The sequence below is a fragment of the Cimex lectularius genome, unplaced genomic scaffold (genome assembly GCF_000648675.2).
Source record: "Cimex lectularius strain Harlan isolate CLEC.00 unplaced genomic scaffold, Clec_2.1 scaffold222, whole genome shotgun sequence".
Lineage (NCBI taxonomy): Eukaryota > Metazoa > Arthropoda > Insecta > Hemiptera > Cimicidae > Cimex > Cimex lectularius.
The window spans coordinates 718,957-741,750 of NW_019392817.1; the positions used below are offsets into that span (position 1 = coordinate 718,957).

Sequence of the window (22,794 nt, forward strand, 5' to 3'; positions counted from 1 at the left end):
GGACACATGGACATTTGTAGACTTTAGATGTTGTCATTTTAGTCGCGTAAGCTGATTCCAGTCTTGGCTAGGACACTAGGTGGAACCCAAGGTAAGAACTCCGTCAGATTTGGGAAGTGGAACATTGTTATGGTTATCGTGAGAAGAGATTTGCCTCTGAGTGTAAATGTGACATAGACGCACATGCTTTCATTTATCTTCATTTTCCATTGTCTACAGGAGTCTGTGATATGTGTATACCATATTATACGATAATATTTAAAACAAAACAAACAACTTTTTATCGACCTTGTTCCCTTTTTTGCTTTCATGGATCTAAGTCATGCTATTTATTAATTGTTTTGTTCGAACATTCATTTTTATTTAAATGAAATACATTTTTCATAGGCGTGAACTCATAAATTAACGCCATAAAAATATTCGCATGTTTTGTTCACAATATTAAAAATATCGTTATTATTGTCTTTTTAATTATATTTGTTAATTTCAAACCTTTTACCTTCAGAACAACAAGAGCAATGCGTTTGTATGTGTATAGTTTTATATTGTTTTCTATCGATACCATCCACAAGCGTTAAATTCGGATTTTTCTAGCAATTCTATGAGAACTGGACTGACGATATATCGATTTACGACAATCTCTAATTCATTCATTAATTATTATAATTTCAGAACTTAGCACCCGAGAGATTGTTTTCTAATATACTTGTACATATCCATACGAACCTTCATTAAACCGTATTTTACATTTAATGCAATATTCATGTAACCTGAACTTCATTATTCTATAACTATATAGCTTTATCTTATTATTCCCATCGTGGTGGAGATGGGATTGGTATTATCTCGATTTATTTTACATTTTCTGTGTCCGCTTTATATGTATGGACGTATATGTAATAATGTATTTTTTTACCTTCTTATACATTATTAGGATATATATGTGTATATGTATATATGTATATATATATATATATATATACACATACACCACATACATATATCTCACTTGCACTCTCAATACGATTCACAAGAATGACACATCTAAAAAAAAAAAACACTGTGAGTGAGTATTAATATTTTGATTGAATCTAAAATTTTCTAACATTGTTAAATTCTTTTTTTTTTCAATCTAAAATTTTCTAGCATTGTATAAATTTAAATTTTTTTTAATATAAAATTTTCTAGCATTGTATAAATTCATTTTTTTCCACATCCGACATGTATTTGTAAATTTCAAACAATGTTTATACATCCCAGGCCCTGAAGATGATCTTAATATAGATAGAAACGTTGGCCCGATAAAGAAAATGTTTTTCTAAAATATACGTCACACCAGACAGCATCTCACGATCTCCGAATAATTACATTAATTACCCTTAATTAATTATTATGCATGTATTTTTTATTAATTATAAAATTTAATTAGTTTATGCATTAAAGCATAAATATTGAAATGCTATCTATTAGTATTTGTATTTAACTTATTAATTATAAAATGTAATTAATTTGTGGTATGTTAGCATAATTATCTTGTTATTCAATACTAATATTTCATTATTTTTTAGTAAATAATAAAATATCGGTATATAGTATGTGCCCCATATAAAATTTCATGAAATGGTATTTTACACTTAATGCAATATTCATGTAACCTGAACTTCATTATTATTATGTTTTTAACAAGGTTCGGAACAGCAGAGGTCATATAAACCCTCAAGGTACAGGTATTGTTGAANTGATATATATATATATATATATATATATATATATACACGTACGTCCAGCATATTATTCGACATTACTCTAAAATAAAAGGGGATTTGTTAAATAAAAGAAAAGGATTCTTTCTATTACATTTCACCACTTTTTATACTCTGCATAAGAACTCAAAATCTTGTAAGAGGTTGCTTATCGGGGGGAGGGATGCGGACGATTGTTTATTATCGACTCAAGAGTTTGCTCAGGCAGGTCTTCAGGGAATTTGGCCTGTAACTCATGGTCAGATTCGGGTCCTTGCACTTCTTAAGGACGGGAATGACATGCGCCTTACGCCAACGGTCTGGATAAAAGCCGTATCCCACATGTTGCTGAAGAATTCATTTCATGTGTGATACCTCACATCCCAACGCGGCCTCCAATTCTCCCGTCGTCAACATTTATTGGTTCTCTTTCTACTTTTTTTTTTACGAAAGGACGAGGAGTGAGTCGCGAACTTGATACGGCTGTAAAGTGCCGTGCCAATTCCTTCTTCGTACTCCGTATGGGCAACGACTCGACGTTTGGTCGGCCAGAGTGAGCCCTGATCCTTCGCCAGGCTTTCTCAGTCGAAATACGACGCGATATTCGAAATGCGAATTGATATTTTCTAACCACTTCGCCAGGCCCTCCTTTTTGGCATGGGACAGTATACGCCTTTTCCTGGCTCATTTAAGTTTGTACATAATCGAATTTATCCTCCGACGGGTACCTTCTGAAGCGCCGAAAAGCTCCAACACAGTATGCGAGGTCTACAGTAGTGTAATGGGGATCTATAAGCCTGCGACCCTGTGATCGCCTTCTCAATGAGTCCGGGATTCCTTTCCCCTGTGAGAGTGGGAAAGGTCAATGACGAGGAGAAAAGCTGACAATTCCATCGCTACTGAAGGAGTGTCACCATCGGCACATGTTCCACGATGAAGGACTGCAGCATGTCTCTTGTTTCCGATTCCATTGCAGAATGGACTCCATTCGTCACTCTTCACTTGTTTATTAGAAATCGGCAACCTTTATAAGAAACCCTCTACTTCTTCTAAAACCAATTTCCTGTCTCACCTGCCGACATTGTTATGGAATAATTACGTCAAACACGCTTGAAAGAGAAAACCAATGGATGTGTTATAATTTATTTTGTCATCGTGTTGAATGTTTTCCACTTTTCAATATTTGTTCCCACAATTGCTTACCTTTTGTTATCAGATTCACATCTGCATTCTCTATGAACTGCCAAGATTTTCAACATTAAATTGAAATTATTTAATTATAAATTTTGTATAATTATTTTATAACTGGGTACTCTCGACACGACATGCAAGAATGGCACAATTACACAGAAGACAAACACTTTGAGCCCCGAAGATGATCTCAATAAAGATCGAAACGTTGGCACGATAAAGAAAATGTTTTTCTGAAACCTACATCTCACCAGACCGCATCTCACGATTTCTAAATAAATAATTATTTTATAAGTTAATATATCATTTTAAATTTTACATCTTTCAACAATCCCTATTTCGATATGTTTATAGTCTACATTTTGGCCAACGGGAAATACTGTAGCAATTATGTACCTGTAATATTCTGTGATGTTGAGTTGTCATGAAAGAAAAGATCACGTTTTGGTATCCCGGTTTAAAGAACATTTTAAAAACATTTCTATTAATTTGTGTTGAATACTGATTTCTAATCCGAACCCGCAAAAATCAAATATGAAAACGGTTTTTGCATTGAAAACAATTTGTTAGTTTTCAGTAAATTGTCTGCGTAATTCTCGTTTGTACTAAATTGCTAAATAATTGATTAATTTAAAATACACAAATTTAACTATTAATTTAAATATTATAAAATTACATATATAATATGATTAATGAAATTATCTTCAAAAATATATCGTTTAGGTAGATTCACTCACCGAAAGTATAAACAAAACAAAAGACTGCTTCCGTCTGAAGATATTCCCGTCGACCGTAGCAAGTTTCGAATGCGGAAATCCTGTCCAGGCGTCTGGAGGACAGTTTGTCTTGGATAAGGGGATTTTTAAAATGTCCAATGATTTTAGAAAAAACGCCGTATTAGCACAGACGAAGTAAACCCTCTCCATGAATTTTTGCCGAGAGATTTCCTTTGGCCAGTCAAATTGGCACATTCTTACTGACAAAATATGGCAATTGGCATGCACCTAAACGAAGGTCTTTTCCGATCCGCTTCCTTGGCACAATGGAAGAAGAAAGTACGCAATGAAAAATTAATCGCTAATTTGGATGAAAGTCGGTTTGTTGATTGGAATTATACTACGTTTACGTACATAATGGTTACTTTAAAGCCAAACCTACAACATAATGGTCACTTTAAAACTAAACCTACAGTTTGTTTAGTATTTAAATTATTGAAAGAGATATTTGTACGAATTCGCGTCATGAATTGCAGCTTGACACAGACCGACCAGGTAAGTGTAAATCCTGCTAAGCGGTTTGATCAATTTACATACAACCTACAATCAATTATGGAACTGGAACGACAAGATCAGGATCAACCGTTGCAACAGACGATAAACGCCGACAGGTCCGGATCTGAAGAACGAGGTAGTTCGCCAGGTTTCTTCGACAGGTGGAACTCATAAAAGACTCAGAAAGATCGTTATCATTACAGTATAGGTGTGAAATTTGAAATTTATCCAGCAGTTATGACCCCGAGACTTGTATTCGAAATGCGAGTTTTTCTTCTGGTATATGTCCTGGTACTATGATTCTAAAATACAAAGAATAAACTAAAACTAAAACATTTCTTAATATTCGTTTTTAAATCTACTAACAATGGTCAAGTCTGACGGGTGGAAGAGAGTGCTAAAAATACAGCAGGCCATGAGATCTGCAGATAAGCAGTGCATTACCATAATCTTACATTATTGTAAGTACTTGATTTACTTTCATTATGAATTGGGGAGAAACTACCAAATACTTAAGATCAAACGTTGATAGTGTTTTCTTAATTTATTATACCTAGTACGATTATACTTTATTGTTTGTTCACCATAACGCATTAATTTCGCCTATAATTAATCAAAATCAATACCTCTGTTTTATAACATAAATACGAAATTCAAAGCAGGTTCTTTGCGATTTCTTGCAACCTGTACAAACGGATTGTTTTTGTTGTTGATTAATATTTAAATTTGTTAAATCATATGTATTTATTGTAATCCGTTCATTGGTTATGTAGATTTACTACTAATTAACCGAATTTCTACGAATAAATAAAAATTAAACAGGGAATAAATACTCCTAGGAAGTTCTAGTATTTTTTAACATATTGGGTTTAAATTAATTATTATATTATTAATCGATTTAAAATAATCGATTTTTAAGTTAATAAGTTTTTTGGAGTTGTCACGACAAATTCTCGTTTAGTTGTTTTTGAGATTTACTATATTTAATGTCATATCATCATACCATACCATCATCTTATATTACATATTATCGTTAGCTTTAATCATAATCAATTCTACAATTCTAAAAATTAAAACAAATTCATTTTATTTGTAAGATACATGAGATGACGGGATTTCTTGCATCCTCACAATCATTGATGTTATTTTGACATGACACCATCTTACAATTTCTTATATTCCGCACAATCACTTAACATATTCTGAAACTAAACATTTATTGAGGAGACGTGATCTCTAGAAAAGTTCTAATATCAAAAACACTCGTCTCGGGTAAATTGAAACGGAAAATTTAGTTACTAATTTGATGTTTAAGATGCCAGCCCTTTTGTTTGGTGGTTTTGCCATTTAATTAACTGTGTGAAAACCTCCTAATTTTTTTTAATTTGTTTAGTCACTCATAACTCATGACATTGAAAACTGTCGTACAGCTAAGTATTGGATAACAGAAAACTGTACAACCAGTGAGAGCTCTCCTAGGATCTAGATTGTCTCGTCACGGCACGTTTGAGGTATCGAGTTTGAGGTATCGCGGACTTTGACAGGGGCTCCCCACCAGCCGAGGACCCTTAGTCCAAGTCGAGAGCCCTTTTTTGAAGGACAAACTTTGTCTTGTGCCAGGCTCCGGTCTACCTCTTTAAAGGGCCCCCGTGAGTGTAATTGTTTGATGTGGAAAAGGGTCTCCTTTTTATATATTGAAAATTTTTAATTATCGAATGTTTCGATTCATTTGTAAAAAAAATTGAATAAAATTTATTTCATAAAGAAATATATTTTGTTTATTATAATTTAATTTTTGTTGTTCGTTTGTTGGAATTATTTTATTTTATTGCTGGTTTCCGACCAAATTTTATTTTCCCCCTCAGTAAGAAAGATTTTTTCGTCCAATATTTGGGAAATGTGTTCGGTTCTTTTTCGGGAAAGTAGGGAAAATTATATTGTGAATCGTACCGCAGACCATCCCATTTAGAAGAAGATTTCTGCCAAAAAAGCTTCCATAATCTCCCTCCAGCCTTTGGGGTCAGGATTCTCTTATCTTCTGGAGAACTAGCATCGTCTACTAGAACCGTCAACTAAGTAGAGACAAACATCAAGAATTTACAACGATTATGCCAACGAAGTTCTCAGTTTCTCATTGGTTTTTCTCAAAATAAAAACCATGTTAAACTTCTCTAAATTTCTGTACAATTTCAATTCTTTACTTCATAACATAAAGCAGACTGTGACCCCATATCTAAACTCGTTATGATGGCGGAGGCAACATGTACTTCTCTTGAATAATGACAGTATTCCAAATTAAAACATATTTACTGTATTATATGAAATTGCAATTGAGGCGAAATCATAATGGTGAATTAAAACAAGAATTGTGTAATCTGCATTTCGATGTCTGTGACAAATCACATATCCCTAATAATCCACAGAAGTGACAGAAACTCTTAAAAAGGTTAGGATGGCATTAGACGTCAAACCATCTTGAAGCATGAATCCCTAGAAGTAGCAATGTACAAATCAATCAAAATTGTTGGAGTTATTGTCGAATTGTTCCTAGCCCACACACCCACATTTACAGTTGCATGCTATAAACTCCCAAGAAAAAAAAATTAAATCGAATGTAATTGTTTATTATGTACACATATTTATTATTATGTAATTGTTCTAATATTCAAAACTATCTCTTGTTAATGGAAATTTTTAATGTTACAAATTGTGCATGTGAGGCCAAAACGGCAACACATTTTGTGGGTCCTACTTCCCACTACAGAAATGAATCCGAGAACAATTGACTTTACTTCAAAACGTTCCAAATTTATTAACTCTAATAAGCCTCGGCAAACATCTTCGAACCACAATCCAGTTAATTTAAAATATCAACTCCACACCTCAAAACAGGTTCCCCAGGCGGGACTTCTCCCGTGCAGTAGCCCACATTTCCGATTAGTCATCACCTCCGGGATAACCCACCTCCAGACCTCACGACAGTAATAATAATAATTTGGGGGTTACACTTCTTCCTTATTATTTCTTTATTTTAATAATAATAATAAGAAGAAGAAGAATATTATAGCTTAGCTCCATCTGAGGTAAAAGTGATTGAATTGTGTTGCTGAAGCGCTTTTTTAACGCTTCCCCCCCCGGCCGGCTAGCTGCCTGGACTATTGCCGGCACCTCACATTTCTTCCACCTCACGTTTTTATTTTTATTTATCTAAAACTATCTCATTCACTAACATTCAATCCTAGCCTAGCCTATATGCGGGTTTCAGAGTACTCGATATTCCTCTGAAAACCCGCCCTCGTTTACGCTAATAAATACATCCATACATTATGTACAATTAAAATTACAATTAATCTAAAATATTAACCTAGGTTGGTGGGTTTATGGGGTATTTGATATTCCACCATGGACCCACCCATGCATACACTACTATCGCACTAATAAATACTTTCACTCAAACAGTAACCAATCATTCTGTATTTACAAATAAAAAAATTCGGAGACACTGGCACATTTAATATTACAACAGTGCCTCCGCCCATTCACTCTAAAAGAGCCTTATACTAACCTAAATCGGTGGGTATGTGGGGTACTCTATATTCCTGCACAACCCACCCATACACACTCACTTTCGCGCCAATAAATACATTCATTCTACCCAAAACACACAAAGAGATGTATATCCTAGTTTAGTTTGGTGGATCTGTGGTGCACTCGATATTCCGACCACTACCCACCCATACACTCACACATTCTCGCCAATAAATACACTCACTTCAGGACGGGAAAACGAAACCACGTGTGAGAAGCATTAAAGGCGACTATATGCATTTATTTGCTTCAGATTTTCGATTACTTTCATGCTGTTGTTATTGCTGTGTTGTAAAACCTCTTTCAAACTCGAGGAAAGGCCATACTTTGTTCTGTGCGGCGCCAATAGTTCGCTTCGTAAATGCTTAACAGTTATTTTTGCGCGCACAATGGGCATCTCCGTGGACTTTTTCTCGCTAAGAGATGACCATGCGTCAGTCTAGTGTGGCCTATTCGCAGTCGGGTCAACATTATTCTCTCTGTTTTGCTCATACTATCCATGGCCCACGGTTTGACGACTGTTTTAGTTCTTTTAATTTGTCGGTCATTTTGTCCCAGTGGTTCTGCCAATCTTTCCAACAAAGGTTCTTCATATATTTTTTGACGTCCGCTGGGCTCACGGGAGTTTCCGGGTCATGTGGCATTATCGCTGCTCGTTTGGCGGCTTGATCGGCACTTTCATTACCTTCTATGCCTACATGGCCCGGTATCCAGGCAATAACTACCTCTTTTCTTTGTTCATGTATTTCTCTGATTTTCTCTTGCATTGCCTGGATTAGTGTGTCCATGGTGAAGATATTACGGATGGCTAAGACCGCACTGAGTGAGCCGGTGCATATGACATATGGTTGCACCCAATGTGTTCAGTTTCATTCAGCGCGGATGATATGGCGGTAAAGATACTTGCAGCCTTTGGGAGAGGAATTGTTTTAGCGTATTTTTCCCAGCATACTGCGCGCCGACCCCCTCACTGACCCTCGAACCGTCTGTATAAATGAAGGTTCCTTCACTGTATTCCTCTTTGAGGGCCAGGAAATTAGCTTTGAATACATAATGGGGGGGTCTATTCTTTCTTCAATTCCGCCATATCTACCCGTATAGTATTGAGGAGAGCATCCAAGGTTCCTTCTTGGATTCTTTGATTTCCTTAACTTTAGGAATTGTAGCTCTCCTGCAGGCCAGTATCTCCTTCATGCTGATGCCTAATGGACTAGTACGGGTTCTTAGCATGGTGTACTCCTGTCGCAGGCCGGATCGTACAGAACCTTATGTAAAAAGTGCTCTTTTCTAGCCCAGATATTGGCACAGTAGTTCAGTATTAATTGAATTCTTTTTTCGCCGGGAGGTAACACTCCGGCTTCTGTGCATATACCACTTACTGGGCTAGTCTGGAAAACTCCTGTAACCAGTCTTAATCCTGCGGCATATACATTGTCCAGTTTTCGTAAGGCGGCTAATAAGGGCAAAAAGCGGGCCTTGAAAATATTAAATAAGTACCCTCCCGAAAGAAACTTGGTTCAATTTAAGAAAGCAAGGGCTAACGAAAGAAGGGTACTACTAGAGGCAAAAATGAAATCACTACAAAAATTCATCTCGGATATGGACAATAAAATGACAACGAAAGACATGTGGAAACGAGTAAGAGCCATATCCGGGAAGCGCAAGCCACCATCCGTTCCAATCCTGAAAGTGAATGGTAGCTTCATCACAAGTCTGAAGGAAGTGGCCAATTCACTCGCGGAACACTACGCGTCTGTCTCGAGTGATAGGTCGTACAGCGAAACGTTTAGGAGGAACAAAAAACGAATAGAGCAAGTAGACCTGCTACCCTTAGAAGGTGAAGTTACGGAGAAAGTAAACGAGGATTTAACAATGGCTGAGCTGGAAATAGCAATAAACCAATTAAAGGATAAAGCTCAGGGTCATGATGGGATCCCAAACGCTCTAATAAAAAATTTAGATAAAAAGCGAGATCCCATCTGCTTGAACTATTTAATGAAATCTGGCGAGCAGGAGTTTACCCGTACAGCTGGAAAAAAGCCATTGCGTACCGATCCCAAAAAAAGGCAAAGATCCTAGTGCTCCCGGAAGTTATAGGCCGATCTCCCTCACGACAAGCCTGGGTAAGGTGATAGAAACCATGGTTAACCGGCGGCTTGAGTGGAACCTAGAATCCAGAAAACTATACAATTTATACCAAGCTGGATTCCGGAGGGGCCACACAGCCGTCGACAGGCAGCCCTTCTCGAGAGCCACATTCAAAACCGTTTTTAAAACGGCAACACTGTGTGGCAGTATTTTTTGATCTCGAGAAGGCCTATGACACGACGTGGAGATACGGCATAATAAAGAATTGTCATGATTGGGGGTTAAGGGGGAATTTGCTAAAGTTTATTGTTCATTTCTTAAATAGCAGAAAATTTTATGTAAGACTAGGAAATGACCAATCAACCGAACACATTCAGGAAAATGTAATGCCCCAGGGATCGGTACTCTCCGTAACTTTGTTTGGGTTAGCCATAAATAACATTGCAGATAATCTGGATGCATCCATTTTTAAGTCACTGTACGTGGACGACTTAACAATATTTATGGCACATGAAGATGCAGACGAAATTGAAAGAAAAATGCAAAACGCAATAAATGCTGTCGCCAGGAATGCGGGTTCACATTCTCGAGGGATAAAAGCAAAGCAGTTCATTTCTGTAGATTGAGGAGGGACCATAATCACCCTCCTCTCAAAATGAATGGACTGGCCCTCGACGTGACATCAATCAAATACCTCGGCCTCACCTTTGATTCTAAACTTAGGTGGCAGCCGCACGTTGACAATACGCTATCCCAAACGAAGCAGGTCCTAAATCTAATGAAGTTCTTAAATAACTTCAAATGGGGAGCATCGAGAGAAGTATTGCTTCACATCTTCAAGGTATTGCTGTCTACGAAACTGTATTACGGATGTATGGTGTATTCCTTTAACGCTTTTCGCGACGAAAAAAGCTCTCGTGAGCGTTTACTCTTTTTGTAATATTTAAAAAGTATCAATTAAAAGTTCTAAATAATTACGAAAGTAAGAGTTACAGTTGGTTTAACAAAATTTAGTAAGAGATGATTTTTCACTAATGTCAGTCGACTTTTAATTTTACACGGCTCATTTGACGTCAAGACATTTTACTTTCGAATTTCTTGTTATTTAACCGATTTCAGTAAAATGCAAAATTCTATACAACTAAGACACCAATGATCTTAAGGGCAAGTATTCCCTGTCATCCGTCAAATCATTACGTTTAGTGTGTCTATGATATATAAGAGTATTAGAATTATTTTCCTTTAACTACAACAACGTTTGAAAAATTATGCTAACTTAGTTCCTAAAGTATAAAGAAGCGCAAAAGGGGCCCCTGTGGTGGATCTTTGGTTCTTTAAAAACCAGATTGACTGGCTGTGAAGATGAAAGAGAAGACAAGTGGAAATAATAGAGGGGGGATGGAAAAAAAAGAAAGTTTGTACCTTAACATTTAAATTCTGAACCCGGCCGAGTTTGGCACGTTTGTTTTAAAGCGAGATCCCGTGAATGTAACGATTATCAAACCAAGACTATCTGCATCAGTAAAAAATATCGACAATATTTAATACGGTTCATTTAATGAAACGAAACTGTATAAAATTGAGCTCGTTTGAATTGCTTAAAATAAACCATTCATTTCAATGTCATTAACTAAATTCCGCGATCAGAATTGTTAGGATTTGTTCAGAGAGAAGTTGACAAACCAAATCAGAACTGTATTGATTTTTATGCATTAACACATTTATTATAAACGTGATCCCAGGATTATAAAGGAAAAAAGGGGAGCAGATACTCCCACGTCGCCTTATTTTCAAGCTTTCACCCCACGCTTCGTTTACAAGCGCACTTATCGATTTCGAAGATCGACGGGTCATCTTGTCTTTCTCCTCGTTGACGACCACCAATTAAAATATTTCACGTACTTTCTTCTGGGCGCGGTCGGATGTGATATGTGATAACAGTGTCATTGAATGAATAGAAATTCGACAGTCGAGTCAGCCGGATGCTACGATTTGACATTATATGTATATGACAGAATGCTAGACCGGCACAAATAAATTAATATTACGCGGAAAATTTTAATTTTAGATTACCATGAACTGTAAATATGTCCTACTTGTGAAGCCCATGAAAGAGATACTTTTATTGCACAATATACATACATTGCTGATATAGTTTGCTGTTTTGCTGATATTTTTGTTTATATCTGCTGCCATTTGAGCTTCTCATTCTGGTTACTGATTCTGTTTCTACATGATTACTAAATTGATACCTTAAAAGGGTGTCCTCTCATTTGTACATCACGTTGTCAACTTTATAAATGTATATGTACATATACGCAAGTACAATCTGCACAATTTATTTATATATTCATTGTTCAACAGTGACAGCCCCTTCCTACGGTGTTCGTAAGACCGGTCTAGCTTGTCTTTATAAAATGAATGTTTTTTTTTAAATTTAGAAATCGTGAGATGCGGTCTGGTGAAAATGAATAAGTTTCAAAATTGTAAAATTTAATTGTAATGTACATTATCTAAATAAATAAAGACTTTTTCTTATTATGTTAACATGCATTGCCTATCGGTGTGATTCGAAAGTTCAACCTGTCCAATTATGCTGACTAGCAAGTCTTAACTGTCAGCGAAAAGTCGGGATAGATAAAAAACATAATTAAAACAAATTGAAATTATTATTTAAATTATTTATTAATTAAAAACTTAAAATTGAAATATTGCACAGTTGCTGAAGAACGTCAATACATTCTTAATCAAAGTAATCGGTTTTGAATTTAAAAAAAAAATTCATTCATATGAATATTTTTACTAGGTAAATTTTTTTTAACATTCTTAGTCAAAGTGGTCGGTTTTAAATTTAAAAAACCATACCCAATTGCATAGACCCGACTTTAGTATTCATTTTTATTTGTCTTTACAAGAAAAATATAATTGGTCTCAGCTAGAAATCAATGACCTGTTCAAAAGCAATCTAAATATATATAGTTTGCACCAAGTAAAGTTGAATCAAGGAAACGCGTAATTTTCCCTCTGGTAAGGACAGAATTCTGGGAACGTTTTGTCTCAGATTTGAAATCATTATATCACCAAGGACTTGGCTCAGGCAATTACTAACAGAAGTACAACTCGAAATTTCACAATTTGCACCTTTTATGACGATTTTTGTCATAAATGAGAAAATATTGATTTTTTTCATTTGTTATTAATGCACAGTTCCTGGTTATATTCACCCAAATAATTATAGTTAACCAACTATAAAATAACATTTTGGGATTATTGGATGAAACACGTTCTCACCTTAACCACGAATGTATGCAAAATTGATGACCGCCTGACCTGAAACAAGTAAAAAGAAGAAGTGAATGAATAATTTATGATTTATTTTCCGTTAACTTTGACAAATTGCTACGGTATAGTTTTGGTGGTCCTGTCAGATATTGCGTGTATTAAATAAAACTTTCGTTAAATTGTAAGGCTTTCGTGATTCAAGGGACAAAAATTAAATTATCCAAGTTCTCAGAAGCATGCGTTTGACGAAATCGGTAAACGGGTAGAACATCAACAAAAAACATTTGATTTTTGGAAATGGATTTTATTAATTATGGTTATGTGTAAAATTTATGTATTTGTGAAGTTGTGTTTCAAAAACTCCCAAAATTCTAATTGTGCATAGGTCATTTTCGCTTTGAGATATAATTAATAATACTAATTTATATTTTACTTTCTTATCTTATTATACAATGTTTTTAGGTTTATGAAATTTGTAAACCATTTACTTTAATCAGTATATAAAAGAGACTAGGAGTGGAGGTGTCTCAAGATGGCGAAACGATAAAACTCGTCTGACTTGCTTAAGTGAGAACACGCGGTCCAAGTTTACTCCGTACAAATGTTAAATGGTCGACGAATATTTATAAAGTCCCCCCCCCAATTCAATTGTCCATTACTAAGCCTCACGTCTGTTAATGTGTCTATATATCTTACAATTCTTGTTGTTGGAATAAATTGAATAAATTTGTTAAACATCTGTACTCAAGTTAATCTCGACCTTATAAACGTTTCAATATATCATTTAATTTTAGAATGTTCAATCGCATAAATGATAAGTACGTAGACAGAAAATATACCTAAAATTTCAAGTTATAAAAGTAATAATTTAGCACGACAATTAATACTAATAAAGCTTCTTTCTAGATATAGTATTATTTGCTCGTAAGTAAAAGCTAAGTTGGCAGCCACATATTGATGCCGTCGTGGTGAAGGGAGGGAAAGTGATAAATTATCAAGTTCGTCGGTCACTTCAGGTGGGGAGAGGACAAGGAAGCCTCCTGAAACGCTTGACTCGCTGCTATGTCCGACCTTGTTTATGGTTGCATGGGCTTTTCGTCAGCCCGAAAAACGCGCCTGCAGAGGCTCGATAGGCTGTATTATCAGGGCCTTCAAGCGGTCTTTGGTGCGTTTAGAACAAGCCAAATCGAGACATCCGCTTTTAGGTGCGATCCTTAGATGCCAGTACAGCAGAATATATGAGCGACTTCAGACCCGGACGCTAACCTTGGGAATATGTTTTGGGGACGCGTAAGTAAGGGAGGGCCGGGATGACTGGAAAGGAACTTGGGCAACCAACCGACTCCATCCAGTCCGGGAAGATCTCGCCGTGTTAGCCAATCGTCTATTCCGCCATACCTTTACCGAGCTAAGTTCTTGGAACTGAATCGAGGTACGCTGGTTATTGGCTCGTCTTCACAAATGGGTCTAAGACCGTGGATGTGGCGTGTGCTACACGGCGGAATTGTACTTGAATTGGCATGCTCTTGGAGTGATTCGAGACGATGGTAGCTCTGCCTACCTAGTCTGCACCGACTCGCTCAGCTTATTATTTTCCGTAACAGGTTCTTCGTCGACCCTCTCGTTGTGCCCTTTTTGGAGAGATACTACGAAATTGAGCGTCTCAGCAAACGGTGGTTGTTGTCTGGGTACCCGGGCATGTAGGCCTGGAGGATAACAAAAAGTTCGAGAGACGGCTGGACATTCCGACTGGACTTAACCACCGCGTTCCGGCCCTAAAACCCAATAAAAAACTTGATTAAAAGAAGGTGACAGCGTCAATGGGTCGTGTTGGCAGAGGAGAATTGAGAGCATTGTTGGTAGGTGGCCGTCGGAGGATCTGCTTAGAAGAAGGGTCATCCTCACCTGACTAAAGATAGGCTATACGAGGTTGACACATGGACCCACTTTTGGTCCAAAGACCGCGTATGTGTCGTTTGCTTATTGCTCGATGTGTCTCACCTAGTTGAAGGGTGCAATTCCATGGCTCTATATAGAGAGCGACCGATATGAAAATTATGCTTGAGCATGGCAGCGAATATTGGGGTCCCGCTGTTCCCATTCTTGGAGAAAACAGGGTTGTTTTATTTTATATAGTTTTGTGTCCCTAGCATGAGTTAAAAGTGAATGTATTTATTAGAATGAATGTGTAACGTGAGTGGGGCTATGACGGATTACTGAGTGATTGTTTTGTTGTGTATAGTACTGATAGGTTTGTGCGCCTAGCGTCGGTTGAGAAAGGATTGTCGTTAAAGTGAAGTGGGAAGGGTGATGGAGGAATATCGAGTATTCTACCACCCTAATTGAATGAATAATATGTAAATAGGAAAGAATTTATTTAAGAATGAATGAGAGTTGATTGGGATTGGATCTAGGAACTGAATGCGTCGGGTGCTGAATTGACCTAGCTGTCGACAGCACCCCCCAGGAGCCCAACAGCGGTGGCTGTACGGATAAAGGTGGCCATTCACGATCACTCCAAATGGAACCGCGCCAAGCCGTACAGCTCCATTTGGAGTGCCTGAAATTTGAGGGGCATTCACGACCGCTCCACAGCCAGTCGCTCCGAACGTCAACCAGTGAATTACCTTCACAAAATGGATGACGATCTCTTGTGCGACTCTTCTGGTTATTTACATATTAAAAGCAAAAAATCGAAGAGAAAATGGTGTAAGAAGTGGCTCCTGAACAGAAGCCGTAATACCCATATCAATTTGATGAAAGAACTTTCCCTTGAACCCGCTGATTGGAGGAACTATTTAAGGATGGATGAAACGTCTCATTTATTCATTATATTTAGTGTTCTATTGACCAAATTACTTCTTTCAATTATTTAATCTTTTTTGTAAGGTTTTGGTTGAAATGAAAAAGCTTGTGCCACGAGCGGGATCTGAATCCATGGCCTTCGGCTAAATACGCCGCTGCTCTACCACTTGAGCTATCGTGACTTCGATCCTCTCCGACACCAAAAAATGGCAAAAAGAGAGAAAATTCGAAAGGCTGTAGATTGAGATGGGGAGTTGGTGCCCGAGTGGATCGAACTATCGAAGTCAGTATAGCTCAAGTGGTTAGCGCAGCGGCGTATTTAGCCGAATGTCGTGGATTCGAATTCCCTCGTGACACTATTTTTTCATTTCAACCAAAACCTTACAAAAAAAAGATTAACGTCTTATTTATATTTATTCCAGCTTGTTACCCCCTTGATTAGAAAACAAAAGACAGTCATGAGAGAAATCATCACTACATGAAAGGTTGGCAACCACATTACGGTTTCTCGCTACAGGGATGAACTACAAAGAACTTAAGTTCTCTACTACGGTTTCTGATCATTGTTAGGGGTTATCAATACCTCATCTCTCATTGCATTTGTATCCTTTGTTTTGAAAACGTCGACCAACTGGTTGAGGATCGAATTTCTTTTATTTCTATCGTGGTAATATAATCATGTCCACCACTTTCATAAACATGGTAAACTTTCATACAATTCAATCACCTCAACAATAAAATCTCGATTGGATGTCATTACCAATAAAGAATAAACGTTTTTGACTTTTTGAGAATGTATGACGGAGATGTTTGCTCAGTGACAGAAAGACGGAGACTGCGCCAAAAAACGAAGGTTTTCCCATTCACGACCAGGCCACCGCGCCAAAATCCCCACCCTCCACGCCAGGTTTTCCCATTCACGAACGCGCCATGCCGTCGTCGCGCCGTAGATATTTGGAGTTTGGACTGCTTGGAGCGATCGTGAATGGCACCTTAAGACCGAGGTCTGCCCTGTACTGTCAACTCCCGGGGTGGATGATTCTCGATGCCTGCCGGCAGTTTATTGTTAGTTGCAAAAGCTGGAGTGCAAATGTGAGAGGCTCAACTCTGCCCATGTTTGTGTGTATGTATGTATATGTTCGTATTTGAGCCTACAAAAATTCAAATCCAAATCCAATTATTTGCTCATCTAATAATTCCGAGAAGGTTTTTGTATTAACAATCAAGCTTGTTAAAATAAACCAAATAGCTTATGTTTATTTAATGTTTTATTTATTAATGATGAATTCATGATTTTGAACATTATAATAAACCCCCAAAAAATGCAGAATTCAGTTTTTACTTTCGTCACAAAAACGTTATCTATTTCATTATTTGACCCATGCAAAAGATTCTGGATTCATTCACGTGTTTAACAAGACAAATAAATAAAGAAAATAACAAATTAACACTCGAGATTTAATAACAATAATAATAATGTAATTTTCATAAAACTTTATTAAGAAATTCATTATAACAAAAAGTTATACATTACTTAATATTTAAACAAACTTTGAAACATACTATAATTTGTTTAACTTTTTTTTTATTATAAACATGTCTAACATGGTCTCAGTTTGTGGAGTCTATCATTATGACAAAAAGTTAATCTTAATATCTCAATCTTAAAAATCTCAAATAAACATATACATAACGTCATCGTTAATTATGATGGCAGTAATTAAGATTGTAATACTTATACGGATTGGACAGTGCTAACCAGTCATACCGTTCACATACTCAATCATACTGTATCCAGGAATAAATGAATTGCCAAAGAATCTTATCCCTCTATTCACTTTGCTTCTTCGGACAGATAATAGTGGTACCTCATATCTTCACCTCCACCATTGCACCACTTACAAATTTCTTGGGCATGCAGGTCAAATGTATTAGATGCGGCTAAATTGGTTCTTAATGTCTTATCTGCCCTAGTGTAAGATAACTACGACGGTAATGATTCAAAATTAATCCAATTTTAATTTTCGTAAATAAGGTAGTTTATTTCTATTAATCATTCTAAACATTTCAATCTGAATTCGTTTTCAACTTTTCTGCATTGAACCAATTGTACCACCCGCTTATATCATTGACATTAATATTTTGCATATCTAATTTATTTAATAAGTTATTAATGTTTTTTTCCAAAATATATTCTTATTGGTAGCGCCTATTATGACAATTGTAAGACATTTGATATGCTTTACTGAGATAAAATAGGTGTATTTTAAGAGAGTGGTTAAAGGTTGGAGTGCAATTTATTTCATTATAAATAAAGGGATTTGGAACACTAATCGGAAGACTAAATATTTTTTTTAATAAAAACAGGAAACGGCTGAAAAGCATTTTGTCATAATACACATGTTCCTCCCCATATTTGGGCTCGATAGCACACTATTGACCGGCTTCTGTGTTGAAGATTTAATTTATATTGTAACTTGGGCATACTGTTTTCCATGAATTATTTCCAGACAGTGTTTAGACCAAGTTTTGACTTCAATTCCATGACCTTTAAATGGACATGGAAATTCAATTTTGGTGTCAGCTCCTAGGGAATTATATACGTTTACAACTCATATTCTCTGGCCCACTAGTCCGCAGCGCTTCCATTGAACATAGCTTTGGAGGAAAACCCACACAACGTTTAAAAGAACAACGGATAAAATTCAACACTAGATAAACTGATGAAATAAAATTGATATGTTCTACAATATAATTTATTTAAATTTAATCGAGTAGGTAACAAAGGGGAGTTGTATCCTTGTACACGAGGAAAACGGCAGTTGTCGTTAAAAATATTTGCTACGATCTGATACAGTTTATTGTTGCACGTGACATTTAATGAACGTGTCGTTTTAGACTGTTCTGGTATATGTGAAACTTCTTATTATAAGAAATGCATAGAACAAAAGGTGTGTATGCTGCCAACACGTTTGCAATATTCAAAATAGCATTTGTACAAATTGACTCAGTCTTGAAATAAACGTCTTACATCGACCTGTTTTCTTAAACCTGCTATTGTTGTTTTTATTTTTTGATATATTTTATTTGACTGCATTATCTAAAGATTAAATAAACCCCTTGAAAATTAGTATTATTTAGAGTGAATAATTTATTTTACTGAAAAACAAAATTTGTTGGTGAAAACTGTAGACTTGAAAATATGCAGTATCAGATTAATGAGAATCAAATAATTAATTAGTATCGTTATTTCTATAATTTAATCAACTTTTAACTGAAAAGACAAATGTTTCCGGAAATGATGCTGTGGTTTTCCGGGATCAAAAAACGCTCTAATGCTTTCAGGACAGAGACATCCGGTTTACGGAAGAAAACCAGCGAGACCAGACGCATTCGAGATCAAACGTAACTTAACAAATGACGCGTATAATCTATCAAAGGAATAAGACTCACATGGACAACGTGGGCAATTAAGTTCTAATAAACTAGCTTCACTATATTCGTTGTTTTTTCAGTTCAGAAATATTTTCAGCACTTTCACTTAAAAAAAATAATTGCAGATTAGTATAAAAGCATTTATCAGAAATATACTAGTCTAAAACTAACCCAAATTTTGATTACGTTCTTCTGTTCAAACAGCAAAGAGAAAGATGAAGTGGCGAAAGGGAGGATAGAACCCAGAACTATATAGAAGAATAAATACAAAAGATTGTCAAGGAGAGAGAGAGGGAGAGGGAGGGAGAGAGAGAGAGAGAGAGAGAGAGAGAGAGAGTGAGAAAGAGAGAGAGAGAGGGAGGGAGAGTGTATGTATGTGAGGGTATGATTAAGAATGAGGAACTTATGAATTAAAAGAACTCTTTAATATTTAGATTTAATAAGGGACTAGGAATACTCTACAAATTAAACTTTAAAAAACTTATTTAATGTGACGAAATGTTCGGAATATTAAGTATATTAATGTTAAAATATTATATTTCTTAGTGAGATGGGCTTTGTTTTGCCTTTATGATATATTCAATTATCCAAAATTTACTATACTATTTACTTTATTTATTATTTCTTTATTTATTTATTAAAAATAATAGACTGTTGTTCAAAAACTCAAGCCTTAAGACACTATTGGTAAAATGACCGTCCAATGGACAAAGTTTCATTGACTTAAACTTTCAAATTTATATTTAACTTCATTAATTAAACTTTTTTTACCAAAGGAAGGGTAATATATATTATAATTGACATTATTTGATAATTTACAATTTTAACGTGGAACGCAAAGTAAAAAAGTATTTTTAGGACGACGTTCGCAATGTCATCGGCTTGACTTCAAGATCGACCCGTCCACCAGTTCTCAAGTTTGGATGTGTTAGGGATGTGTTCAAATGAAAGAAACAACATTTTTTATTATTGTAATCTAATGAAAATTACTAAATTCTCTTAAAATTTATCATAATATAAAGTTAACAATTTTAAAAAACGATTCTTCAGCCCAAACAATTGCCATGGAGTATTCTTCTACATTCTGTAATTTTTTATTGTAGAATTATTTTGGTTGAAGAATTGGTTTTTAAAATTGTTAAAGTTATTAATTGTTGTATGTACGTGTATGTAAGCACTGTTTATAAAAAAAACTGCTCTTGTACAATGTCTTTTAAAGGCAAGTCTATGTGGACTCCAGAGATTTATTATTTTTCATTTGGATAAATTGTAAGGGAATTTATTATTTTTTGTTCAAGTATATGGTAACATTGTTCTATCATAAAAAATGTTGTTTACCAATTGCAATTCGTTGAGGAAGGCGAAATACGCTGAAAGCTCGGTAAACTATAATAATTGTTTCTTTCATTTGACCACATCCCTAATCTACAGCGAAACTTAACTTCAAAATGTTCTTCAACATTGTACAAATAATTGGAAATCTTAGCGTTAATGCATAAAGAATTTTTATAAATGTCATTTAAAATGGCTTAATTATTACACACATCCAAATAATTTAAATATTAGAAGTTAAGAAACAATTTCAAAATTGGAAAGTAATAAACAGACTAGCCGTTTATCGGAGAAAAAACTAAATCTTAATTATCGTGGATAAATATATAGGTATATGGGGTTTGTATTATACCAAAATTTCAATATACGAAGTTAAAATTGTTTTTTAAAGGCAGAAAGTTAAGAACGATACTTACGGTCGCCGTTTCACTTTGGCTCCGTCTATATGTAGCAAGGCCAGAATTTAATTAAACGGTATCAACTAATGCAACACCGATCACCGACTGGCAATAAACCTGAAAAGATTCGCAGAGGTCCAAATGTAAAAAAGGTGGGAGAGGTAAGAACGCCATCTAGTCGTTTTGCCAACAAACGTCTGCCTGCCAGGCTGCCAATGATGATGGAGACCAAAGTCAAAACCGCGAACTGTCATAAGCTGTTTCAAAATATCAAATTCAATGCACCAGCTCAGGACAGTCGACCGTTAAATCTTTAAGCACTTCTGTCAGCGCGATTACAGTTGTTCTCGTCTCTTGATTTTTTACGAAGAAGAAGAGAGTAGACAATTACAATACATATACTCAACAACACATGAGAAAAAGAAGGCTTGATGGAGGAGGAAGGAAACTACGTACAATAATAAAGAAAAAAGCTGCAGTACCACTTTATCGTGTACAATATACTTTTACATACATGTATTGCTTATTATTATTTATCTTACATTATCTATTGTTTTTTGTTTTTGCTTTTTAATGAGAAATTGCATCGTTAAGTTTTCTTTAACCTAATGTATGGACTATTTTAATTCAATTATATTTTTTATCATCTTATTTCTTACTACTTTACAGGCTACAAAAACAAGTAAACCATTCAATAGGTAAGCTTTTGTCATTAGTGTACTCGTTTTAGGACGTTACAAAAATTTTCAAGACTAGATAATGGTTTAATAAAATTTTTAGATTGTGTATATTTTACGAAAAAATCCCTGAGAGAACAAAATTATAGAACAGAATGAAGTGTTCCAATACACGAGATCATGTTACAAAAAAATCCATCAAGGATGTTTTGGTTTTCATGAATTGGACAAGCGATTGACGAATGTTATTGACCTTGTAACTTTTATGTTGCTAACTTTTGTCACGAACCATTCAGAACAAACGACAAAAACCTGTCCTTGATTAAACACAAAGGGTACAAACTGCTGCAAAGACCTCAATTCCTTGTAGTTATTTATATTTTTTAAGGGAGTAAGGAAGTTTCTTTTATTTGACACAATTTTGATACAGGATCCATCGTAGTACACACTGGTACACTTTGAGTCGACTCAAGTAGCGTAGATTCTTTGTTTGACTCAGAGCCACTCCAGATCAAATGTTATTTCACTTTACTAGGGGAGCGATGAACTGCTGTGAAAAAAAAGCGGTGTCTTCTCCACTCTTCCTACCACCTCTACGATGTTCTTCTGTATCATCACCCTCCTTTACCAACCCTTCGGCGATTCCCGCTCAACTTTGAATTTTGTCTTTACCACCGCTCAGTAATTTGACAAGTGACCACCCCATTTGCCCCTCGGCCACTTCCGCAAGTCAGGAAAGCGACTCATCTCTCCAGACTGTCCACTTTTCTGGACAGTCTCGCCCGTTCAAGTTTCTACCTCCAAGATCTTACTTCCCATCTTTGAGCATTAATCTTATTTATTTATAGTAAATACAAGAAATTACAATGTTTACAGATGAGCACTATGAGTTTTTAAAATATATGTTAATTTATTTTAATTTATAGTTAATAAAATATTAATTTATTGTTATATACATATATATTATTGGTTATATATTTTTATT

At 35.6% G+C, this 22,794-nt stretch overlaps 1 protein-coding gene across 3 annotated transcripts in view; it reads right to left on the minus strand.

The window, feature by feature from the left end:
• Window positions 1-21,252, minus strand: part of LOC106672362 (sodium-independent sulfate anion transporter-like) — an 80,728-nt gene extending 59,476 nt beyond the window's left edge. The window contains exons 1-3 of one of the 3 annotated variants that reach the window (XM_024228389.1): window positions 21,151-21,243; window positions 14,724-14,937; window positions 13,172-13,210 (exon numbers count right to left, since the gene is read on the minus strand). The gene's annotated coding sequence lies outside the window, so the exon portion shown is untranslated. Of the gene's footprint in view, window positions 1-13,171; window positions 13,211-14,723; window positions 14,938-21,150 lie in introns of all 3 variants that reach the window. The other 2 variants (XM_014403730.2, XM_014403731.2) reach the window with 2 other exon arrangements.
• Between the last annotated feature and the right edge of the window lie 1,542 nt (window positions 21,253-22,794).